Source organism: Mauremys reevesii, linkage group 3 (assembly GCF_016161935.1).
Source record: "Mauremys reevesii isolate NIE-2019 linkage group 3, ASM1616193v1, whole genome shotgun sequence".
NCBI classification, from domain to species: Eukaryota; Metazoa; Chordata; order Testudines; family Geoemydidae; genus Mauremys; species Mauremys reevesii.
Genome location: NC_052625.1, coordinates 154,097,080 through 154,122,988, shown reverse-complemented (window position 1 = coordinate 154,122,988; position 25,909 = coordinate 154,097,080). Strand labels below are relative to the sequence as shown.

General features: G+C 44.8%; 1 long non-coding RNA gene across 1 annotated transcript in view; it reads right to left on the bottom strand.

Moving 5' to 3' along the window:
- LOC120401541 overlaps positions 1 to 16,576 on the bottom strand; it is a 36,982-nt gene extending 20,406 nt beyond the window's left edge. Inside the window, exon 1 of the long non-coding RNA XR_005596520.1 lies at positions 16,285 to 16,576. This is a non-coding gene — a long non-coding RNA (uncharacterized LOC120401541). The remainder of the gene's footprint in view (positions 1 to 16,284) is intronic.
- Between the last annotated feature and the right edge of the window lie 9,333 nt (positions 16,577 to 25,909).

Below are 25,909 nucleotides of genomic sequence, written 5' to 3'. Positions count from 1 at the left end.
GGACGTTTCCAGAGGCCGATCAGAGTGCAGTAATGCAACACCTTGTTCACATTGACGCCCATACGTTGTAGCCAAGGCACAACAAACGTTAGTCCTCTCACCGAGCTGGAGTACCAGGAGCACTCTAGCTGCAGAGTCAGAGTGCCCTATGTGCCTTGCCAGTGTGGATAGGGAGTGAGCTAGTGCACACAGATCTCCTTTATTGCACACTAACTCACAAGTGTAGCCAAGCCCTTAGCCAGAACAAAACCTTCAGAAATACAAAAAGATTCTGATTAGCTCAGTAAGAAATGTCTGTAAAGGTCAAAGTTTATTGATTGGCAGATGGTGCAGCCCTGGGTCTGGATCCCCAAAGGAATTAGCTGCGTCAAAGCGGTAGTACAAGTGTCCCAGATGTAGAATGGCTGTAGGATTTAGTGCCTCACAAACATCACATTTTCAAAAAGTAAATGAAGGTTACCTACAGCATTCAAAAGTGTCATTTTAGAGTAAGGGCATCACTCCATCCCTGTCCAAATCTGGGATGGTTTTCAGATGCATTTAGTTCTTTTTCTAGAAACAGCCAAGCCACCATTACATCAAAGAATGATGATGTATCAAAGCAAACTTTCTATACAAAGAAAAATTACTATGTATTCTTTCCCACAACCTTTATTTCTTTCTATTCAACACTTTTCTTCCATCTCTTGGAGTCTCTGTTTTCCCTCAGCTTAGTATGTCTATACTTTGTCTTTTTAAATGTTTGCTAATTTCTCTTTCATAAACATTCCCTTCAAGACATTTTTCTTTTCTGATTTGACACCACTTTTCCCCTCAGCCCCTTTCTTTCTCATTTTCTCCTGTCTCTCTCGCTCTCTGTGTCTTGATGCCTCTCACCCCTTGATAACAGGTCTTCTTACAATGGAGCCCAGAACATTTGTCTTGCTCACCATCCAAATGCAGGTGATGAGGGTGTTCCAGAGAGTGAGAGATTTGATGTCATCTTGCGACTGCAGGAGAGTTGACAGTTTTGCAGTGCAACTACAAACATGGAATTTAATCTTGATTCATAAGACAAAAAGCCAGATTCACTGGTTTGTGCTGCAAACACTAAACACCGCTATTATTATTATTTATTTTTTTTAACACTTCTAGTTTATGGCTGCTTTGTGTCATAAGGGCTGTGCAGAACAGCTGGGGTGCACCAGTGAATCTGACCCAACCTTTTGACTGGAGCTGGTTGAAGAAATAGGGAGGAAAACCAAAACTAACCAAACTACTATTTTGGTAAAGCCACCACTCCCCATTTTTGGTCACCATTAGACATTGACAAAAATCAGAACTGAACATTTGAATTTTGAAACATTGTGACCAGCTCTAATTTTGACAGATAGTTGTAGCAATGTTTAGTAACGCCTGTGTGCTCTCCCTCCTATGGTGAAACCTACTGAAGGAAGAAATCACCACATGGTTTTTATGTTGCAGAGCACCTGGCATATTCTCTCCTCATAGAGAAGCTGTGGGGAAAATCAGGCTGCGTCATTAACTTCCCCAGGTTGTGCACAAAGAGAGCTGCCCCTCTGAGCAGCATCTTGGCCTACCTCTCACCTCATTAGTTACCTCCTTCCTTGTGACTGTCCACTACCCCTTTCACTCAAGGTAGGTAAAAGCCACAGAGGCAGTTAACACTACTCCTAGCAGCCTTATCTACTGCACAGATTTCAACTCAGCAGTTCACAGGTGTTGTAAGGAAGCATGCTGTGTAGAGAGGCTCTTCCTTGGCTCCACATCCAATTGGAGGGGAGGAGATGTGAATTAACAAGGGCAGGATGATTAGGGTCCAGCTGTGAAGCACAAAATGTTCCCTTCAGCATTTTAAACAGAAGGCACACAACTGCACAAGCAAATCATCATTTAGTTTTATTGGTTGAAGAGACCCTCTTTAATAATAAAAAGAGTACAGAACATAGAGAACAGAGAAAAGAGATATGGTTTCTTTAAAGAAAAGAAAAATGAAGTTCACCACACATGCCAGCTGTTATTTCCCTTCCCGCCCCCACAATAGGCTGCAAGTGTTTCCTAACTACCCCACTGATACCCTGTGTTTTAACCATCTGTACAATAAAAGGGGCCCCCAAGCCTTTCAAACTACAAACAGCAGCAGGGGAGTCTGGAGTCATCTCAGGCAGCTACAACTGTTGGATTAGTAACTTTCAATGCAGTTAAAACACCACCTCTCCTTTCCTTATTGCTTATGGTAACAGAGACTTTCAGCTAGCACTGGGCACTGAGGATTCCCAACCAGCTAATGTATTTTCTCCCTCCCGCCAAATACCATGGAATATTGACCACCACTCTGCTTAGCAGTTTCACTGTTGTTCTATTGTGAGCCCTCCAAGTGTCCCTCCACGGTAACACAACAAGAAAGGAGAGAGGTTGCCTCAGTACATCACAGTATTGAGCATATGAATAATATTATTGCAGTTACATTTTTTGCCTGTGTACCTGCAAGAATAATAAAAATTGTCTGAGACCCTCATATCCTGGTAGTGTCTAATATGCCCAGTGCTGAATCCAGGTTGTGTGGCATCATGAAGAAGTACAGAGGCAGAGTAACTGCACTAGTGAGTATTTCCTAATGAGTGCAGCTTAACATAAGAAAGTCTCTGCGGCTATAAGGATTCAGTTGCTCTCCAATGCAGTCAGTGCTCAACTGTCCTTTGGGAAAAGAAAGTTGAGAAATGTAGACTGAAAACAGTCCATTTCAGGTCCCAAACCTATATTTCATTTGCACCCAAAACACCCCCTTTCAGAACAAGAAATACAGAACTAAACCTTAATTGTCTACTTCTCAATGCCATTGAGAAATAAAAGATGCACAGTACAAATAAATTAAAAACATTAAAACAAGCTTCATGTCTGCCAACACAACATAGCTTCAAACCCCACATTTGTTCATACTCTGGGTACAAGTTTCTAAGGCTGACAGGCTGGGTTTATAGCCTGAGGATTCTCTTTGAAGCAGTGTCTCATTGCTATGTACTTAAGGATTTTTTTTAAGCATCCTGCACTGGTAATTTGAAGAGCTTAATAGTACTATCAGCATTCATACACTGGAGATTTGTTTTTCTTTTATGCATAATGATATGTTGCTACCTATAGTGATAAATAGAACTTCTAAAAGAAATATGTATAGCAACTTAACTCATCATCATGACAGTTTTCAATATATCTGTTACTGCAACAGCACTCTCAGTACTTAGCAGTAGTAGTATCCACAAAGGGACAGACCCTACCTCCCAGAAAAGAGTACTGAATCCAGAAATTATGGTGGACATCTACTAGAAAGGAGTAAATACTGAATACAAGTGTGGACATTTGTTCAAATAAAAAAATATTTTGAGGGAATTCAAGCCAATTTTAATTGACTTTCTATGAACAGTCATATGAGCAATTATTTGTTTGTGGAAAAAGAAATTATCACAAATATTTGTGATAAAGATGTAATTCCAAGAATGGTCATGACCACAAGTGACTTATTCAATCCTACATCCTGCTTAGAAGTGTTTTCAATTATGCAGCCACAGTGCAGAAAAACATGTTGTGACCAATCACACAACAGTTTTGAAACTGTTGAATAATTATGAATAAATCAATTTGTAAAAAAGTTTAAATCTGTTCATGGCTAATACACAAAAAAGAAAAAAAGATGCTAAATTTAATTATTGTCTACCTCAAATAATTTTCCTGCTCTATTCTGCACACTGAAGGCCAGAGTTTGCTCTCATACTCAGGTATAAATCTGGAGTATCTTCTCTGACCTCACTGAAGTAATTCTAGATTTATAACAAAGCAAAATTGAGTAATTTATGTTCAAGAAGAATGAAATTTCAAAGGGTGAGACTAAACTAATGGTTATGCACAGACTATTTTTTTGTCCGGTGCCTAACACAATGGGATCCTAGTTTGGGACCATAGTGCCTAAAAGTCTTTTTAATACAAAACAATAGTAATTAATTCATGAATAAAATTGTTTATCTGTTTGAAGTTTCAGAGTGAAGGTCTAAGGGAAGTGTTTACAGTTTTATTATATACTGAACAATATTGGAAGCAGATTTTAGGTGAGAGATGAAATCACAATAGTCTTACAATACATTCACCGGCTTTGGGACCGAAATTCCTCTAGGGAATGTGAAAAAGTCTCAGATACTACAGTGATGAGGGCCACAAATAAATAACCATCAACATTTATACTGTAGTAGAGTGTAGAGGCCTCAACACCAGAGCCCCATTGTGCTGGGCATTGTATAATATAGTAAATAAGGATCCCAGCCTCAGAGAGTTTACAATATGATCAACAGACAGACAGACACTACTTTCAGTCTCAATGATTCATTTAAAATTTAAGAACCAACCATTGTAAAGTCTCCATGAGAGACAATAAGGTGTGTGATGGTCTTTGTAAAACCATCCATTCTGAACAAAAATTGCTCTTCCAAACTGAGAACCTCACAGCAGATGGGCAGGCAGGCACTGTGGAAATTTAATGATGCAATACACAAAACAGTAGTTACATAGGGGCACACATTACCCCATTCCTACATGGCATTCCCATTATCAGGATGACAACTGAACTGTGCAAAATGCTTGCAATGAAACCTGAACTCACTTGACATTAGTTCAGTTTTGGGTTTATCACTGAACCCAAAACTCAGCCCATAATACATTTTGTGGGCATTAAGATCTGCAGCCCCTTTACTAGTGAACCATTTGTGCAGGGGCTGCCTAGCTTGCAAAACTCTTCCAGCTCTGGTCTGCTGTTGATCAGGTGATAGTAGAGGACTGCTTCCCCTAGCTTGAACCATTGTGAGCAGGTACCTGATGTGGCTGATGTCCAGTAAGGGACCGATACATCTCCTGCCAAAATCAACTGAAAGACTTGCACTGTCTTCAATGCAAGTTGGATTGGGCCCTGAGCAAAGACAAGGTTTCTGGAGGGGTGTGTGTGGAGGATTGCCTCGAAGTGTGCCTGGCTTGTGGTGTGTCCACTGACTGGCAGCCTACCTTGGGGGTAAGACTAGATGACTCTGGAGGTCCCTTCTAACCCTATTATTCTATGATTGGCATGGGGAAGGAAAAGAGGTGCCCCGGTCCCACTGCAATAGATCTTTGTTTCTGTTGTTGGGTTTGTTGTATTGTGTTTGGGATAGCAACATCCCATTACCCCGTATACTGTTGGACCACTAAGCAACAGACTGACATGATCAACATATTTTTTATAAAACAATCCTGATTTCCTCTCTGTCACCAGGTTCTTGAGAGGTGCAGATCTGGGGATTCCATCCCTGTGGAGGAAGGGAGCATAAAAGCACCAATGCTCAGCCCTCAGTTAGGTACAGAGACGGATGTCAGCACATCCCTGCACCACATAAATGCTGGGACCTGCAGTGTGCATCTCACAGGATATGGACCTAATCAATCAGGCCACTAGAAAATAATTTCATGCAAATATCACTAAATATTTGTAAGCAGAGTCAGGATGAGCCCCACCCTGACATCTGGTGGTAAATTATGGGGAGTGCGGAAAGTGTTGCATTGGTATTTCGGTTATTTGCATGGGCACTCCCACCCCACTTAGCATACCGCAAAGCAGCATGGGATGGTTACTGTCACAGCTGTGGGAGCCCCCAATTTCGTTGTTATTGGGGCAGGAGGAATGAAATGTTGTCACCCTGATTGGGTAAATGGTGAACTACAAAATTGTCTTGTGATGGGGGGTTTCATTGTCAGCTGGATAGCGCTTGCTAGATGGGGCACATGGGTTCCAAAACCCATTGAAAGGAGAGAGGCTGGGGGGGGGTCAGTATCTGTACTTGGTGGTGCAGGCTCCTTATGTGAGCCAGAAGCACCTGTGCCTCTCTCCACTGTGGAACATCAGAGGTAACTTTTGATTCCCTTAAGAATCTAGATGCAGGTTACTGAGCTGAATTCACTGGTACTGGGGCTCCCCTACTATGAGCTGAAATCACTGAAGAGCTGGACTTGCTGAGCTGGACTTGCTGAGCTGAGAGCACTGAAGAGCTGGACTTGCTGAGCTGAGAGCACTGTGCTGATGAGTGGGGGAGCCTGAAGCAATACTGGCAGAGCAGAGTGGAGCAGTTTGTGCAGCCACTGGGTGAGTGGAGCTGAGCAGCTCGTGAGGACGGCTGGAGCGGATCACAGGACAGCTGGTGGACCAAAGCAGCTGGCAGAGTGGAGCAGCCCACAGAGTAAGCAGAGCTGAGCTGTTTGCGGGGACGACTAGTGGAAGCAGAACCCCACGAAGAGGCAGGGCAGCTGGCCCCGAACCACGTAAGGTGCCCCTTTCTACCTAGGCTGGGGAGGGGGACCTCTGCAAAGAGACTCTTGAACTCTGGGCTGCCTGACCCGGGACAGAGACTTTTGAATTGTGGGACTTTTGGGACTGTGGGTGATTTAGGGGGGTTGCTGGACTCAAGGGCCCAGAGAGAAGGACACGGCCCAAGTTGCTGGGGTGGGTCTTTGCTCACAGTTTGACCTATGAACTCCCGTTGAGGTATTTTCCAAATTTCATGCTTGTTGTTGTTTATCTTATGTAATTAAACCTTTTCTGCTACACCAAGAGTCTGTGCTTGCGAGAGGGGAAGTATTGCCTCCTTGAGGCGCCCAGGGGTGTGTGTAAGATTTTCCCAGGTCACTGGGTGGGGGCTCGAGCTGGTCTGCATTACGTTGTGGGGAAGGGACCCCTAGGTATTGAACCTGGCCCTTGCTGCTATTGTTTCAGCCTGGCAGAGGGGTTACATATTAATGAATTTTCCAAGTTTAAGTGAATTGGGACAGATCCTCAGCCACATTTAGGCCCTTTGCACTGCTCTGGTGGCACATAAGCTAACTTTTGGGCCCTAACTGACTAGCTGGAGGTCCCTCAAGTGTGGGGGAAATCCCCAGCTGGCACAGATCAGGCTCTATACAGGCACTCCCCCCCCCAAAGATAGGTGGACAGAATCTGCTGGGGTGCTGATGCAGTCCAGTTGATCACCAACTTGTGTATATAGCCTATGGGGGGGAAGGGGGTGTTACAAATAAGTGCAACTTAGAGCAACCCTAAGGCCTACTCTAAACTAACAAGTTTCAGTGATGTATCGATCTTGGTTAGAAGTGTGAAAAAATCCTCCTCCTGCTTGGCATAATTACACCAACAAAAGCCCCAGTGTTTTCTGGTAGGACTGTATATACAACTTATTCTGTTCAGGGAAATGGTTTAAGCCAGGCTGACAAAAAACCTCTGCATCTCCACTAGGGAGGCTTGGTGGTATAGTTATACCTATACTGGCAAACCATTTTATGTGTAGAAAGGGTTGAAGCTGAATAGGGGGTGGGCAGAACCAGTCCCTAGCACCTTGTGGGAGAACACCCTTGCCCATGGCCTCTCGTGTCTGGTGCCAAATGGAGTTCAGCTTGGACTCAGGCTCAAAGCCATTGTGTCTTGCTGTAAGAAAGAGAAATAAAAAGGGGCTGAGGAACTTCAAACAACACACAGCTACTCCAAGAAAAATATACATTACCTCCAGCAAAGCACTGCAGTGTTAGTCAGCTTAAACTCTGTCATTCATTTCCCTGTTCTAAGGTAATGAAGGTTCTTTCCCCTTAACTCTTTTCTACTCCTTTTTTCTGGGTGGGAGAAGTCTTTGGATTTTTATAATGCTTAATAATCATGTATGATCAGTCCCCTTGTGGGTATGGCAATCCATTTCTTTCACCTACTTAATTAGAAGGCTTTGTTATGCATAAAATACATGAGGCAGCTAGGGCAGAGTCTTATGAATTGGGGAGCATTCAATAACTATATTAAACAGTTTCCTTTAGGTCCCTGAAATTGCATTTAGAGGATAGCTGTTGAGAAAACCTGATGAGAAGCACTCTGAATATTCATATTACTCCACTACTTATTCATTGGATTTAAAAGCAATGGTTTCCTATGGGATTAAGTGTCTCTGAATATCAATAGCATAACTACAATTACCAAGAGCATTACTTGGAAGATATTAAAAGCAATAAATCAAACATATTAGCTGAGGAATAATGACGATGTTATGTACAAACAATTAGCAAAGCAGGTGCTCATGATTCTTTCCTAATATTCTGTAGTTTCTTCTAATCCATGTCCATGGATAGTGAAGTATTAGCATTACAGCCATTCATAACTGCTAGCAGGGTGAAAGGTGCTGCTCTGCTTCTATCCATTATACAGTAATGTTTGGACAGAACTTCTTCACACCTAGCAAGGGAGGATTTATATAACTGTGATACTGTTAGCCAAGTCCAATTCCTGCCCCTTCTTGGCAATGCACATTCACACAGATTTATACCTACTGAGGATCTGGCCCATAATGGTGTTTGAAGTGTAAGAATGAAGGCAGGCAGGCAGGCCGGCCTTTGATGGGTACCTCTATAGCAGTTCTGTGGTTCCACCTCAGAGACAAGAGATTTTTGGCTTTTGCAAGCTTTACACATGTAATTCATTGCTCCTTCCATCTCTGCAGATCTCACTGTTATGCTATGAAAACCTGGCACTAGACTGGAAGGAGTTGCTAGAATCGATTGGCAAATGAAATGCTGAATCAGAATTATGTTTCCATAGGTGCACAGGTAAATGGTAGTGTGTTCTGGATTGTCCTAAGACATGCTTTCTGAAATATTTTTTTTGACACTCAGCTGCTTTTTCCCCCCCTCTCACTTGTGTTAACAAAAATATTCCATGAAATTAATTCTGTGCTGTTGCAAAAAAAGGGAAAGTTTTCTGTTTCCTTCATGTAGAAAGTGAATCTTAATAAAACTTAACTATAAATAGAAACAGGGATTCTCAGGACATAGCATGATTAATTCTCTACTCTGTTACATCAGATTTACATTGGTAGAATTCCATTAATGTCAGTGGTCTTGTTTCTCTTTTCCTGAAGAGCCATGCTTGGTGCAGGAATGGACAGAGGAAGCTAAGATAATTGTATGCCCTTTTTGTGCCTTCCCATACATTCAACCTGACCCAGTGTGCAAGTTGGAATAGGCTCAGGGCTACTAAAATATACTCAGCTGCAATGGTCACTTTGGGGTGAGACTAACCAGAGCTCAGCACTACTCCACCTATACGTCTTACACCAAGGGCAGCATAGGGCTGGTATACCCTGGTCTATATCATCTGGGGGTAGCCCCTATGTTACTGATAGCAGCTACACTTCCTCTGCAGCCCCTTTGTAGAGGCAGTGCAGTATAAAACAGGTTATAAGGAAACACAGAATCAGGCCTATTGGAGTTACCCCTGCATAGAACTGTTGAGTATCGGGGTAAGAATCAGGCCCCTCAAGTCTAACTTACAATAAAAGTGACTTCAGTTACCACTGCCAAGTCAGTATCATCCTCAGAGTTTGACTAGTGACCTCTCCCAATATCAGCTATTCCAGCAAACATCATCAGCCAGATTCTCAGCACTTGGGTCATGGGTGGAGGAATGGGGGCAAAGGAGGTTTATTTAAGCCACTTGTGTCCCCCATACTCTGGAGCTGTATGTGGCCCTGCATGTTATAGCCGTGTCAGGGCTACTCTAGTTTACGCTCTGCAGGAAGCAGAGAATAGCCATATTGCAGTGCACTCCAGCCATGCTCCTGCGACCCCTTTGATCTGCCCTTTACAGCAGGGCTGGGAGCAGGGTCAGATAGGGCCCTTACATCAGCTTTACACTAGCTGGGGAGGCCAGAGTAGCATTAAGGAGCTTTAGGGTAACAGAGAATCAATTCCTGTATGTTAAAAGCAACAAGTTATTCTGCAGAGTCGTACTTTCCAACCTCAAAGAGCAGCTTCCTCAGTGCAGGCAATTGAGGAGACAGGAGTACCAGGTGGTGTGTTGTGATTCTCAAATCCTGATGTTGCAGCATGACAATTTACTGCCATCACACAATGACTCAACACCACAATGATCATTTTACAGCAGAATGAAAAGATGTGGCTCTGTAGTTTTTTGGTGGATCCCTGAATTGCTAATCAACACAATTTCTTATCACTCCCTGTTGTCCTGTTCCTCATTTCTTTAGTTATGTGGAGGGATGGCAAAGAATCCTAGTTGCTCCCAGTGCTGTTTTCACATATGCCAGACAGCTTGGGAAGTGCTCCCGTGATCAGTTTTCTGCTTAACAGCACAGCTTGATCAGTCACAAACACTTCAGAAGACCTACTTGCAAGACCCCAAAGAGCCACAAGTGTCTCAAAGGCCATAAGGTATCATCACTGTTGTCTGTAGTATGACAAGTGGAAATGAAGAAAAAGGGTCAGGCTTCTGGTTGGGTGTGACTCTGTGGGGCTCAGGAGGGCTAGCACAAGGCAAACTGCCATCTCTCAGACCACAGAGCCTCAGAATACAACACTGGCCACTCAGCATGCTTAGCAAGGATTCCTTTCCTACAGCTTTGTATGCCTGGTGCATTTCTTGTTAGTAATGACACACCATTGACTATTCCTTAATGAAGCATAAAGCACACATCAAAGTATAGTGAGGTGTCTTTATGACTGTGCATACACAAACAACTGTGTAGTGTGACATGGTAGACCGATAGTAGACCACACCACTTGACTGATTATGATGCGTCAGATTTTTTTTAAACAAACTGTGGTTCTGAAAGTAAAAACCTATTATTGAATTGTCTGTGGTTTTTTAGCACCTTTTTTGTGTATTGTAGCACATCTCTATTAATATTATAAAGACTTTGACTGAAATCATAGTCATCAAGTGACTGTCACAACAATTCACCCACAAAGCCCTACATTTTAATTTCTCTGTATCTGAAATGAAATGGGGTAGGTGGGTATAGAGACTCCTCTTTTCAGCTGCTTTGTCCTCTGGTACAAAGCCTGGCAGGTTGCAAGTGCAAAAAGGAAGAACATGTAGGATTAAAGCTCGAGGAATGCATCTTTGAAAGATAAATATCCTATGATTAGAAGCATGCTGCAAAGGTATAGTCTATTGATATACATAGGCGTGCACAGCACATTTCATTAGGGTGTGCACCCAGGGAATTTTAAAATTTATTTATTTATTTTAAAAGGTGAACATCATAAAGGTTGGGGTGCAGGAGAGAGTGTCGGGTGTGGGAGGGGGTGTGGTGTGAAGGAAGGGGCTCAGGGCAAGGGACTGGGGCAGAGGAGGGGTGCGGGGTGCAACAGGGGGTTCAGGGCAGGGAGTTGGGGTGCAGAACGGGTGCAAGGTGCAGGCAGGGGGCTTAGGGCAGGTAGTTGAGGTGCATGGGGGTGCAGGGTGCAGAAGGGAGCTCAGGGAAGGGGGTTAGGGTGTGAGATGTGGGCAGTGGGCTTAGGGCAGGGAGCTGGGGTGCACGGGGGTGCAGGCAGGGGGCTCAGGGCAGGAGGTTGAGGGGCAGGGTACAGGAAGGAGATCAGGGCAGGATTTTGGGGTGCAAGGTGCAGAAGGGGTACAGGGTGCAGGCAGGGGGCTCAGGGCAGGGGATTGGGGTGCAGGAAGGGTGCAAGATGCAGGCAGGGGGCTCAGGGCAGGGAGTTGGGAGGCAGGGGGCAGGAGGGGTTCGGGCCCCGGCACGCCATCGCTTAGCTGTAGTGGTGCACTCCCTGCCCTGGGCCCATGCCACACTGCTCACCATATCCCTGTGAGGCCCCTGGCGGGGGGGGGGGCCACAGGGCTCTGCACGCTGCCCTTGCCACGCCTCCAGGTACCTCCCCCGAAGCTCCCATTGGCCATGGTTCCCCATTCCCGACCAATGGGAACTGCAGGGGGTGGTGCCTGGAGCAATGCACGGAGCCCTCTGCCCCAGCGGGGCCCCAGGGACATGGTGTCGTGCTGACCTCTTCTGAAAGTGGCATGGGGCCTGCGCACCTTGTGGGGCAAATCCTGTGGGCCAGATCCAAAGCCCTGAGGGTCAGATCCGGCCCTCGGTCATTAGGGTGTGTCTGGGCACACCCGGCACACCCGTGCACACGCCTAGGTTGATATAATGGAGTCTTTGATTCCCACAGTATCTCTCCAGGCTCTGTGTTCTTTCACCATGTCTACCCATAACATGGCAGTGCCTGGTCAGTATTATATTACCATGGGGAGCCCAGACCCAGGAGAAAAACTCAATGAACAAACAAACCAGGTCAAACTTCTGAGAAGTTACGATGTATGCGGTTTTGTTCCCACCCCCACTCTTTAATCCTACAAGGATGGGAAACAGTTTCTGGTCTTAGAATATTGATCAGACATGTGTGCTTTGCAGCATTAAGTCAGCATGTGGGGAAGTGAAGATGCACAGTAAATGATGGACTGACTAAAGGAGAAAAATGCTGAAATGATAGGCCTTGGAAAGCCTGGGCAGATGAATTCCTGAACCGCCTCACCTCTGTAGTCACTGCTCAGAATTTATCCAGACAAATCTGTTACAGTATAACTTGCAGCAGATACTGTAATTCTGCAATGGCCAGAATGCAGCCTCAGACCAAAGGTGGCCTATGGAGTCCTACAATGCAGTCTGTGGGCAACATCTCATCTATAAAGTAGTGGATGGCCTTTGTTTGAGTCAAGGAAAAATACTGACTGCAGAGGGGATGAGGGTTGATACCACTCCCTTTCCTTTACGTTATTTAGCGGTGAAGCAGGTAGTATCTTCTGGGGTCTGTGAATTTGACACAATTTGCACAATCCAGGAATAATGCATAGGGCTGAGCTCTGCAAGTACCTGGTTCTCAGATGTACTGCATAACTCTTCCCTGGCCTGGATCTCATTTCTCAGCTCTTATCACACAGTCCCCTGCTTGCTTCCCTTTGCCAATAAGGCCAGCCTCAACACTGCCTTTACCTCCGCTCATTCCCATCCATGTGCTTTCTTTCAAGCTGCTCCTATACAAGAAATAGTGTCCCGGTACCAGAATACCAGGTCCCCACCCACTCTGAATTTAAGTCTCTCATAAAGACCTTCTCCTTCCTTGTGGCCCACAATCTGAAAAGATAAATACAGTAATTGTTTAGAAAAAACACCATGTTAGCAGCTCTTTGGGTCTCCTGGTGTGTCTTGTTGGTCTGCGTTTCAGGGTGACATTGTATGGGCCCCTGCAAGGGATTAAGAAGGAGTGAGGACCTCTCTTACTCCCTTAGGTGAGCTATTTGGACTTTGGGTCCCAGGGATATGTGGGACTACTAACCTACTAATCCACTTCCAGAGGGGTGGGGCAGAAGTGGTGCCTGGGCTTCATTCTCCTACTCACTGACCCAGCACTAACAACAGGGTGTCAGTAGTTTTCTGCAGCTAGAGATTAGCAGTCAATTGCGACTGGGAGTGAGGATGAAGCAGGGAAGAATTCTATTGCTCAAAGCATGTCTTCACTGCAGAAGTAACTCAAGTGATCAGCACTGAGGTATGAGCACTCATGTTAGCCTGGTCCAGGTATGAGCAGCCCCACTGTAAAGACATACTCAGTTTACAGTATCTTCACTGGTGCTTCACTCACCCATGTGAGCAGGGGCGGCTCTAGGATTTCCACTGCCCCAAGCATGGTGGCATGCCGCGGGGGGCGCTCTGGCGGTCGCCGGTCCCACGGCGAACCTCCCGCAGACGTGCCTGCCGAGGGTCCGCTGGTCCCGTGGCTCCGGTGGACCTCCCACAGGCACGTCTGCGGGAGGTCCACCGGAGCCGCCGGGACCAGCGGACCCTCTGCAGGCATGCCTGTGGGAGGTGCACCGGAGCCGCCTGCCGCCCTCCCGCGGGATGCCGCCTCAAGCGCGCGCTTGGCGCGCTGGGGTCTGGAGCCGGCCCTGCATGTGAGCCACCTGGGGTCATTGCTTATGGTTCTTAGTGAGGCAATAAGCTGAACTGCTCTATGATTCTTCCAAGTGAATGGTGGGAGAGCTTATTTGTATTTCTGGCACATGGGCAGAATTATGAGAAGATACTGGATGACTATCAGCTCTCAAGTAGTTTAGCCTGTATCCACACTGCAAAGTGGGTGGGTTACCAGCCTGAGTGTAAGCAATGCTCAGGTTTTAGCCTATAGCCCAGGACAGTCAAGCTAGCCAGGATGTAAAGCACCACACTCTGGACAGGAGGAGGTCAGAGGCAACGCCCAAGTAAGAGCCCCAGTTAGCCCTATAGTGAAGGCACCTCCCCAGTCATAGTGCCTCTTGAGACTACTCTTCATAGAATCATAGAAAAGTAGGTCTGGAAGGGACCTCCAGAGGTCATCTAGTCCAGCCTCCTGCACTGAGGCAGGACCAAGTATACCTAGACCATCCCTGACAGGTGTTTGTCTAACTTGTTCTTAAAAGCTGCCAATGATAGGGATTCCACAACTTCCCTTGGTAACCTATTCCAGTGCTTAAATATCCTTACTGAGTTAAAAAGATTTTCCTACTATCTGGCCTAAATTTCCCTTGCTGCAGATTAAGCCCATTAATTCTTGTTTTACCTTCATTGAACACGGAGAACAATTGATCACTATCCCTTTATAACAGCCCTTAACTTATTTGAAGACCAATATCAGGTCCCCTCTCAGTCTTTTTGCAGGACTACGTGTACCCAGCTTTTTTAGCCCTTCCTCATTGGTCAGGTTTTCTAAACCTTTTATTTTTGATAAAAAGCTTTCCTCTGGACTCTTTCCAATTTGTTCATATTATACCGAAAGTGTAGCACTCAGAACTGAACCCAGTACTCCAGCTGAGACCTCACCAGTGCTCTCCTGTGTCTGACGTACATACTCCTGTTACTACATCGTAGAATGCTACTAGCTTTTTTGCAGCTGCATCACTTTGTTGATTTTTCCTTTCTAAGTGTAATATTTTGCATTTGTCTTGATTAGTGTCATCTTGGTTTCAGACCAATGCACCAATTTGTCAAGATCATTTGAATTCTAATCCAAAGTGCTTGCAACACCCCCAAGCTTGGTGTCATCCACAAATTTTATAAGCATATTCTCCACTCCATTATCTACATCATTAATGAAAATGGTGACTAGTACTGGATCCAGCCTTGTCCCCTGTAGGGCCCCACTAGATTCAGATTCAAGTAGTTCCTGCCCATCCCTTTTGAGAGCTGTGCCTATAGTCAAGCTAACCTTAGAGTGTGAGGTCTAAAGAGCAAGGACTGGAACAAGTTTCTTGTATGGCACTGAGCATACTATTGGCACTTAAAAAATAAAACAAGAATTCATAGTGATATACAAAACCATTCACTATTTGCCCCGAGATTTGGTGAGAAACAAAAACATACCTGGTCATAATGCTATGATTTAAATCAGGTGTATCTGCTAGCAAAAATCAGCCAAGAAAATAGTGTGTGTCTCCTGTGATTTAGTGTTAGGTAATATCAGGTTAAAAATGACCACACCCCATTTCCCATGTTACCTTTTTCTACAGTGAATTACATCTAACAAGAAATGAAGATTAAGAGAAATGGTTTACAAATATGGATGGGAAATGCCCTGTTTGGCTTTTTTGTGACTAACATGCAGACCAGGTTGCTAATGAGCCTCAGAGCATTTTCCAGCTTATAAATAACAGGTTAGATCTGATCTGTATGTAAGGATATTTTGATCTAAAAGCCGCGGTCACTTCCAGGTCTTTTTGTTAAGGAAATGAACAAAAATAATAGAGAGAAAGGAAACATAACTGTGTGCACATGTGGGAGTGGGGAAGAAAGTACAACATTACAATCATTCAGAAGGTCTGTTTGAAGGTAGCAACTTGTAACTGTTCAGACTATGCAGGCATGCACAGGGCGCATGCCTTTCTTCAAAAACTGAACACAGATTAATTCCACCACAGACAGGGAAATTGACACAACCAGCAATGAAACCGGATGCAGATCTCTACTGCAAGTAGGGCATCACAGAGTGCGGCAAGTCAGCAACAGTAGGAACCATCCATGACACAGGTGGGGATAAACCATTTAGGAAGGATCCACATTAAGAATGAATTTCTTTCTTAGGTCCCTGCAGACAGAATTTCTCTAGCAGATGGATAATCGCTGCCTCATCAGCAAAGAGGAGATTGTGAGGCAGGGTCAGTGCAATGGCGCCCCCTCTGGCCAAGCATAGCACAACCCCTGGGTTCACCTAGCTTAGTGGAGCTGAGTCTAATCCTGGTGCCTAGGAGCCCAAAATGCCTTTCTTCAGTTCCAAGTCCATTGGGGGTTAGTAGGGGAACCCAGGCCCACCCACTCCACTGAGTTCCAGCTCAGGGCTCTCAAGTTAGATAAGCAAAATCAGGGTTCTTTGACAGTGCCCTGAGCATCTTCTTACCTTCCCTATGGTCTCTGCAGGCTCACCTGCCTGTTGGTCAGATCATCCCCTCCTGGGCTGTTGTTTCTGGACAGCTCTTCAGTAGTTGTCTGGTAGGTGCTGCTCCAGTCTCTAACCTGCTCAATCCTCTGGTACCTGCCCCCACTGCTTCCCAGCCCTTTTATCCTTCCAGCTGCTGGGAGGCTTCCAATCAGCAGCAGCCAGCAGTGCCTGTATTAACTCTTTGGTTGCTGGGCCAGCATGGGGTACATACACCCCATGTCAGAGATCCATCCAGTTTTGCAACAAAATGCTACACAATATGAACAGCAGCCTTTGCCTTTTCAGCAGGCTTTAATGTATACATATAAAAAACTAGCATTACTGTATTAATCTGAACGTGTAGAGATGCATTGCATGTGCTGAATAGCAGGTGTACTCTATTTGCCTAGCTAGAGAAAAATGGCAGACACATTTCAGCATAAAAATGTAGCATAAAAATTTTGGCCTGGATTTACATAGCTGTGCAGGAGTTATAGGGGAGAGTAAGAGCCTCCTCCCATTTCCTCTGCCCCAGCTCAGGGGAATGGGAGAAGGAGGGTAGGAAGCAAATGGAACAGCGATTCTCTTCTCCTCCCCATGCTCATGACAACACAGCTGAGCTGGTGTGGGTGCTGTTTGTAATCTACTATTGGTAATTAAGGTTCCAAATAATGGGAGCCGTGGGAAATAAGGAAGGAATTGGGATTCTCTGAAGCCCAGTTCCTTCCCTAGGCTCCTCCTTGCACAGCTATATGTGGCCCCTTGCACAAGGCTGTGTCTGAAGGCACAATCTAGCTTTTAGAGTGATGTGACCTCACCAAGATTATAGACAGTGCAGTCTCATTCTCATGTCTGAATCTTCCTGCTGTATAGTATAGCAGAGTTATATGCCACTGAGCTACAGATGAATTTTTTTTCCTATCCTGCATCTATTCATAGCTGCAATATGCATTGCCAAAGTCAGAGTTTTGGGAGGAATCAGTGAATGCCAAGTAATCCATCTTGAATAACCATCTGCACAGTAGGAAGGAAAAGAAAAGAGCTGACTGCCTGAGGGGTTAACTTCACCCTGAAAAAAGAAGCCAGCCTTTTAAAATCTTGCCTTTATCCATCCATATATAATCTAAATCTCTGGCCAGTCTATTCCAATCTAGATAGGTAGAGAGACTATTTGTATCCCATTGGTTTACAGGCCTAATTCTGAATGTTTCAAACACCTAATTTCACCCCTTTAGAGAACGTGTGAAGTGTTTTTTTAAACAGCATGCCCTTCAGGACTGTATAAAGCAATCTTTCATTGCAACAAATGTCATTATCAAGTGTAACCCTTCTGCCAGGTGGTGTCGTCAGCAACAAGGCTGCGTTCAATATTTAGGGGTTCCTCTTAACAATACAAACCAGAAGTGGCTCGAGTACCCACCCAATAATCTGGGAAAATTAACCACCACTCCTGGGTGCCTTTAAGGCAATACTTCTCCACTCACAAGCACTGAGTCTGTGTATAACACAAAAAAACTTCTATTAAGAGTGAATGGGATCCCAGCATTAATTTGCAAAAACACCACAACCATGATTCAAAAGCATGTAATCATAAGCAAACACCCACTCCACAGTACATTGGGCAGTGTCCTTTGCCTCCGTTTCTCACCTGGCAATGCGAAAGTCTGATGAATAAATGTCCCTTTAACACACCACTCCCCTTTCTCTGCACTGCACCCTACGCACACGTGGTCATCCTTGGTGCATGAAGATCCAGAAGTCCATTTGCGTGGGTTCACCTCTGTCCCTTGAAGGGGTGAGGGGCAAGAAATGATTCTGCTGCTGCCCTGTGCAACTGGCTCAATGCTGCTGCTATCTCTGCTGCTCCCTGCCGCATACTGTCACCTCTGCCTCTGTTATCTCTGCCACCACTCAGCTCTGCCATGTCTGTGTTGCAGCATTCTGAGGTACCACTTGACTCAGTTCTTAGTGATTTCACTGGGTAACTGGGAACCTCACTGCTAGTGCAGTCTCTGTGTGGTCTTTCACTGCCACACTGTCCCCACATAAGGTATAAGGCTTAGCCCCCTAGCTTGGTCATCAGCAATTTTAGCTCCAGTAATTACCAAACAGAAACAAAGACTCTCAATTGAGTCCAATCAACTCTGTCTTTAAACACTGGAGAGGGGATATCAAATGCTGTCTAGGACTTTTTAAGCAGAATCCACATCACGTAGGAAAACCTGTCACAATCCCCATTCTCTTTCAGTGGGATTTGGCATCCCTACCCCCCTACTTAGCAAATGAGGTTCAGATTAGAGAGACTCCCTCAATCAGAGCATGCTAACTATACTTCTGCTGCCATTTATGCATACAATAAAAATAACAACATTTCATTACCCCGAATTCAAATACTCAGGTCCATCACTCATGGAAAATTATACTAGGAGTAGCTTGTGGAAAATAACTTCAGTAATGAGTGTAGATTGTCTCTCAGTAATTGATAATTTAGGGTGGGTTGTCCCTGAATAAATATAGTCCATTAGAAAAGGATTTCGGCTACTTTCCCATCTTCCCTTCTTATTGGCATGGTAGCTCATTTCTCCTGGTATTCCAATGTCTGGTGATATGTTCTAAATAAGTGTCCTTTGACCACCTGATGGTGTCCGACACCAAAGTAAATTGTAATCCAAAACCAGCCAAAACTGATCACTTTGGCAAAGCAGTTGTCTGTTGAACATCTAGGCAGAGTAAGTGGGTCTAGGCAATTATAGTCTGCTCCTGAAGTCTTTTCCCCCAGTTTGTCACTAGATGTCATGGAAAAGCTCAGACAGGTCCTGCTCCCACAAGTATTTTTACTCCAATTTTGTATAGTAATTAAAAACTGGGATGGCCTCTTCTGTTAATCCAGTTAGGGCAGCTCAGTGTAATGAGACATGGTGAGGTTGTAACTCTCATTCAGAGCTCAAGTGATTTCTGTTATTCACTGAGTAGTTGTTAGTCACTCATTGGCACATGGCAGTCTTTTTCTACTTGTCTATCTTCCTTCCTATTTCTAATGCACCAGTCACTGGTGTTTACAGTGGGTGAAAACAGTAGGGATATTCAGGCCTGCATCTGGACTGGACTTGGGTTAAAGTAGACATGAGAGCAGTGAGACCATTGGGAAAAAATGAGTATGGGAAGCAAGTGAAAATATATGTTGTGAAAGCTTGTTTGGTTTCCAGGTCTGCTGTATATAAAACACTTTAGACTATGGATTGCAATCTATTAGAAAGTGTAGGTGCTATCAGACACTCTCTAATTACAGATACTGGCTTGCCACATTGGATAGAATTCCCTGATTAGAAAGTGCATGGCTAGAAAGATGCTCTTTGTGGGGGCTTTATATTGTATTTTTATTACTTGCAAATTACTGTTAAAAGCATTTTCTTCCTGCAACTCAACTTCATTCAAAAAATTCAATATTTTCCATTGAAGTAGATTAAACTGCACAGAGTCTTAAAAAGCAAAGCTTGGGTAGTTTCCAAAGAGTCATATAGCTAAGGCTGCATGATGATAATAGTCATTTGTAAAAGTAAATATGATAAAATGAACAGCTGCCAGCAGGAAGGAGCACTACAGACTTCCTACCAACTAACTTGGCTCATCTGGGACTTTGGCATAATTCAAGTATTGCTTATCTGAGTCTAAGTGCTGTTAATTGATCAGAAAGTAAAGCTAATCACTGCCTTTCTTGCTCCCTGACAGATATACTTTAATAAATTATTACTTGCAACTCACATGATGCATCTGATTATTGACTTCAGATACATTATGTAGAAAGATTGAAAAGAGCTGTCATTGGGTACCATTAGTATTATGCTGGGTTTTTTAAAGGTCTTCCCCAGAACCATGGCTCTCTGACAAACTCCAATCGATGGGTAAGTAGTATTTACAAAGCTGCCAGGATGTGTTTCCTAATAATACATTCAAGTTTGAACTTTTTGCAGAAGATTTTTCATGTACCAATCACATTTAGTTGACTTCAGGGAACTGTCACAGGCTGGAACTGGTCCTTTTCAGAAGGAGCAAGGCCAGTGCACCTGTGACTCATCAACTGGGCTTAAAGGGGGCACCAGGGGCTAGAGGGAGAGATCTAATGAGCCAGAGCTGTATCAGTGAGAGTCAGGAAAGGGCAGGGGAGAGCTGCTAGAGACCAGGAGGCTGTAGGAGGACCCTGAAGGAAGCTGTAGGAGGTTCCTGGGAAATGTGTTGCTGTCCTGGGAAGGCAGGACAGCAACACGTGGGGGTTTGCTGGTCTAACTCCTGAAGCCAGATGGCAAGGTGGGAGAGCAGCAGAGAGAGGAGCATACTGGCTCCAAACTGGAGAGCTGGAGCCAGGGAAACAGAGAGAGAGAGCCAGGGGGAGCAAGGGATGCTCCCCTGGGGAGGATGATCTCCCAGCAGAGAGGCTGTGGAGGTTCCCAATGGAAAGAGCAGGGTTACATTCCAGCTGTCCTGGCAGAGGGACAGAAAAAGACTGACAAAGTGTCTGGGTGGGGTAGCAGATACCAGAATGTTGTATGTGTTTCACTGACTATATGCACAGTGCTGATAAATAGACTATGTCTGGAACTTTTGTTGGGGATTATTTGAATTATGTTTTGATAATAAATCAGCTCCAAGGAGGGGTGCTATTGAGGCAAGAGAGTCTGATATGGTATTACTGGACTAGGGAAACTGAGGAAGACATACGTGGTGTGTTGTGACCTACTATTGGGGGTGCGCCAGCCAGGGCCACCGAACAATAAGGACCTATAAAGAGATCAACACAGATTAGTGTTAACATTTTAAATAAACATTTTAAATATTTATTAAATCAGCCATAGTTGTAAGCAATGATACTGGATTGCTTGTGAAATATGTCAGACTAAAAGCCAGGGAGATGGGAATCCTCTATCTGACAAACAGACACAAGAGAGTAAAAGCTTTTCCACACCCAGGGCTGGCATAGGCGGTGGGGACAGGCAGTGATGCTGCCCTGGACTTGGGCTGATCAGTGGACTTGGGAAGTGGCAGCACAATCTTCCAGTAGGGCATGAATTCCCTTACTCAGTTGCCAGGTATCCTGGTAGTCCCAGATTCACTGCACAGAGGGGAGCACGGGATGTAGGTCAGTTCCAGCTCATCTAGAGGAACTGAAGGAGGATGTGTTGCTAGATGGCTAGAGTTCATGCTGATTGCTCTTGAGAGGCTGAGGGGATGAGTTATGTGGCCTTGGATGTGAGACCAGGAGCTAATAGAGGAAGGAGTGAGAAGGAGAAGGAGCTGGTCATGAAAGAAGGAATGAAAAAGGGGATGAGGAGAGAGGAAAATGGAGAGAGGTGAATAATGTAGCTGAAGTCGATGTACTTAGATCGACTTACCATGGTGTCTATACTACAGACTTATGTTGACTCAAATTACATCAGCATACAACTACCACTTAGCGCTGGAGTACAGGAGTCGATGAGAGAGGGCTCGGGGTCGATTTATCACGTCTAGACTAGATGCAATAAATTGATCCCTGCTGGATCGATCGCTGCCCACCGGTCTAGCAGGTAGTGTAGACATACCCTTAGACAAGGAGAACTAGAGGAGTTAATTGCGGAGTGTGAGATAAGAGTCAGATATAGAAGAAAAGAAAAACATGGAAGGAGGAGAGAGGAAAAAGAACAAAAATAAGGGATGGTACAAAGCAGCAGATACATTTATTTTATAGAAAGTTTGCTGACAAAATTAGGTATCCAATCAAGGAGCAGAAAGTCTATGATGAGGTTTATATGATCATGGTGAAAAATTAATAGCGAATAAACACGATGAAGAATGCACAGGCTGAAATCTGTTTTGAAAATACATTCTTAAAAAAAATCTTGTCTTGTTTCATGAATAATTTACAAGCAGAAAGCAGGCTAACTACCTTAGGCCATGTCTATACTACAGACTTATGTTGACTCAAATTACATCAGCATACAACTACCACAGTTAGTAAATTGCTTGTGCATGTGCCTACATGGCTTTTAGTATCACCAGGAGTGCATGTATCAATGTAGCATGCACCGTGGGTAGGTATCCTATGGTGCAACTAGCCACTGTCCTGCATACTGTCTTTTGGGAAGTATTGGCAAAGCATGATAGGCAAAACAAGTCACTCGGGAGTGATTTGGAGCATGGGGTCAACTTCCCATAATGTTACCTGTATCCCATAATTTTCATGCCTTTTTTTCAAATCTGCATGGCCTTGCTCGCTGTCTGCCATCTCTGACAAAAGCATAAAGCCTGCACGGTTCTACACTATTGCCATGAGTGTTGCAAGCACAGGGCACATGATCCTGGAGTATTTGAGGAGTCACAAGACGAATGAGTGGGGAACATGATGAATACTTGAAGGTCAGATTGCTGCCGGTCAAAGTGAGAACTAATTCAAGGTTGTCAGTGGCATTCATGGAGCAGATGAAGAGAGTGAAGTGCCCCTTCTGGGCTCGGGAAATAAGCATTGACTGGTGGGATCACATTGTAGTGTAGGTTTGGGATGATGAATAGTGGATGTAGAACTTTTGGATGTGCAAGGCCATATTCCTGGATTTGAAATTTCTACAACACTCCAGTGCAGGGACACTAAAATGAAAGCTGCACTGACAGTGGAGAAGTGAGTGGCAATCACACTGAGGAAACTTGCAACACGCGATTACTACTGGTCAGCTGGGAATCAATTTGGAGTTGGGAAATCCACCACAGGGACCATTGTCATGAAAATGTGCAGGGCCATTAATCACCACTGGGCCGATAATGTCTCGCAGCCCGCCAGTGGATTTTGTTTACATTGACTGTCTGCAGGCACGGCCCGCTGCAGCTTCCTCAACACCACCAAGGAAAGATTCAACTACCAACTCAGCAGGTGCAGAATAACAGCTGAATGTGCTTTTGGTCCTTTGAAGTGTTGCCGATGTTGTTTACTCACAAGATTGGGATATTTTTCTCACTGAGGTCCAATGGATATAACTGCCTGCTATGTCCTGCATAGCTGTGGAGCAAAGGGGGAAACGTTTCCACTGGGGTGGAGAGCTGCCTGATTAATTTGAACAGCCAGATACAAGAGCTATTAGAAGAGCTCAATGTGGAGGTTACTGCTCAGAGAGGCTTCGAAAGAGCATTTTAACACTGAGCCAGAGTAGTGTGTGTTGTCATAGTGTGCTATACTTGTGGCCTGATAGGAATCGTGTGGTGATTGCTGTACATATGGGAATACAACATTGGCAATACACACATTAATTTAGTTTGTGAGTGAACCTATGAGTTGTGTGACACTGCAGTAACAGGTAATTGATTGCTTTCTGAACTACTGAGCACTTGACCGTATATGTTGTGAATGAATAAAGAAGAATTATTTTCGAAATAGAATTTTATTCTGTAAAAAAATCAGTGTAAAATGTGCAATTTTAAAATATGTACATTAAACATTTAATAAAAAACAAATTAAGAGAACAGAACTTATGAAGGGGAAAGAATATTCATGTCAATTTCACTACACATACACTGACATGTGAAAGCCATGTTTGGTGTATGTGACTGTGATTGTCTTTCATGTCCTCTGGATGGGGAGTGGTAGGGATACTGCAGAGACCCCTGAAGCCAGCTGGAATGTTGAGGTGGGATATTGGGAGCTCCTGATAAGGAGTTTCTGGGCTGCAGAAGGAGGAGAACTGAGGATTGTTGAACCTGCAGGTCCACCAGAGTCTTTGCTGCCTGAGAAGACCCATTATGTCCAGGTACATCTCTCTCTCCTTTCCCCACTGAGACTCCTGGGTGTTTCTCCTCTCCACTCTTTCCTTCTCCAGGCTGTTTGCAGTGTTCATCTTCCAGGCCCTGTGTTCATGGTCTGATGCAGCACTGGCTTGCAGGATCTCACTGAACATGTCATCCTGAGTCCTCTTCTTGCTCCTCCTTATCTGACTCAGGCATTCCCCAGCTATGGAGGGGGAGACCCTGAGGACCACAATTGCAGCAGCTGAAGATAAAACACCTAGTTTCACTACGAAAAGTGAAGCTTAAGATGCTGAACTTGCTCCACTCTCCCCTAAAGATTTAAGCACTACATTCTCACTTCTGCTTAGGATTGCATGTGCACAGCACCAGTCACAGCACCTGCTATGGTGAGCATTGGGGAAATGAGGAGGGAATTGCTTGGGTGCACAATTCTAGTAGCACAGTGCAATGACACTGAATACTGGCACCGTTTTCCACAGGTAGTGGTGATTTTAGCTGGTATCGCACTCCTGAGGGTAACTAAGGCAGAGAGAGCATAGTTGCTGCTGGCATCCTGAAGTTGCCTTGGCCTGTTTACTGCTGGTCTGTGTACTGCAATGATGCCTGCTGAAGTTATTGCTGAGTGGTGTGGGGAAGTGTCCTACTGTGGAGGAAAAAATAAGGCAGCCTTCCCTAGAAACCTTCAGTAAAGGATTGCAGAATACCTCCATGAAAGTTCCATTGAGATCTCTCACGATGATTCAAGGGACATCCCTGTGTACACAAACTGCTCTGCATGCCTCTCCCCACCCACCTCGCTTAGCTCTAGAGGGGAATGAAAATCCCTGTAAGTGAAAATGTATCTATCGACTTACTCAAGGTTCCTTCCCTTGCATTGGGCTTGCTCATGCTCAACTGGCAGGACTGGATCGACTGTGGTGGAGTCAAAAACAGGTCCTGGCTCACGTGGAACTCCCAGTCACACGTCTGCCACATTCTGCCTCTTCTTCCACCTCCTTCTGGGTGTTCAAGGCAGCAGCCTGGGAGTTGGGCTCCATTGAGGTGGTGTGTGGTGGGATCTCCTCCAAGCATGGCATACAGCTCTTTGTAAAAGGAGCAGGTCTGTAGCTTGGCACTGGATTGATTGTTGGCCTCCCTGTCAGCCACAGCTCCTTGTGTTTCATACAGCACTGCTCCTGGTCCCTGTCAGACCTCTTCTTCTGCATCCCCAGAGCAATCTGCTCATAGATGTCAACATTTCTATAGCTGGTTTGGAGCAGTGTCTGCACAGCCTCTTCTCCCCACAGACCTAGGAGATCCAATATCGCCAGGTGAGAGTGAATCTGGAGCATGCAGCTGGCATGGTTAGCTGGGCAATTGCACTCAACAATGGAGAGCTGCTAGGTGTGCTCATCAAACTGGATAATCAGAAAAAGGAATTTAAAAAATTTGTGGGGTTTTAAGGGACTGGGGGGCTTCCAGTCTGCATGACCCCTTGTCAGTGGAGATCACAATGGTGAACAGAGTGATCAGTGTGGGACATTCTAGGACAGCTGCTGAAGGACAGCTAGGGTCGAGACAACTAATACAGTGCCTATTCTTGCACTGCGTCAATCTAAGTACAGGAACTGTGACTCTGTGCTGCTTGGGGAGGTGGTATTACTACATTGGTATAATGGAGCACTTGCATGAGTGGAAGTAAAATTTAAATGTAGACATATGCATAACTAGATTGATGTAAACTGTCTTGCATTGACCTAACTTTGTAGTGTAGACCAGGCCTTAGGTAACTTATTAAAGATGAATAGTATGCTTAGCAATATTGATGACCTTGAGGTGAAAGGCTCCATTTACCATG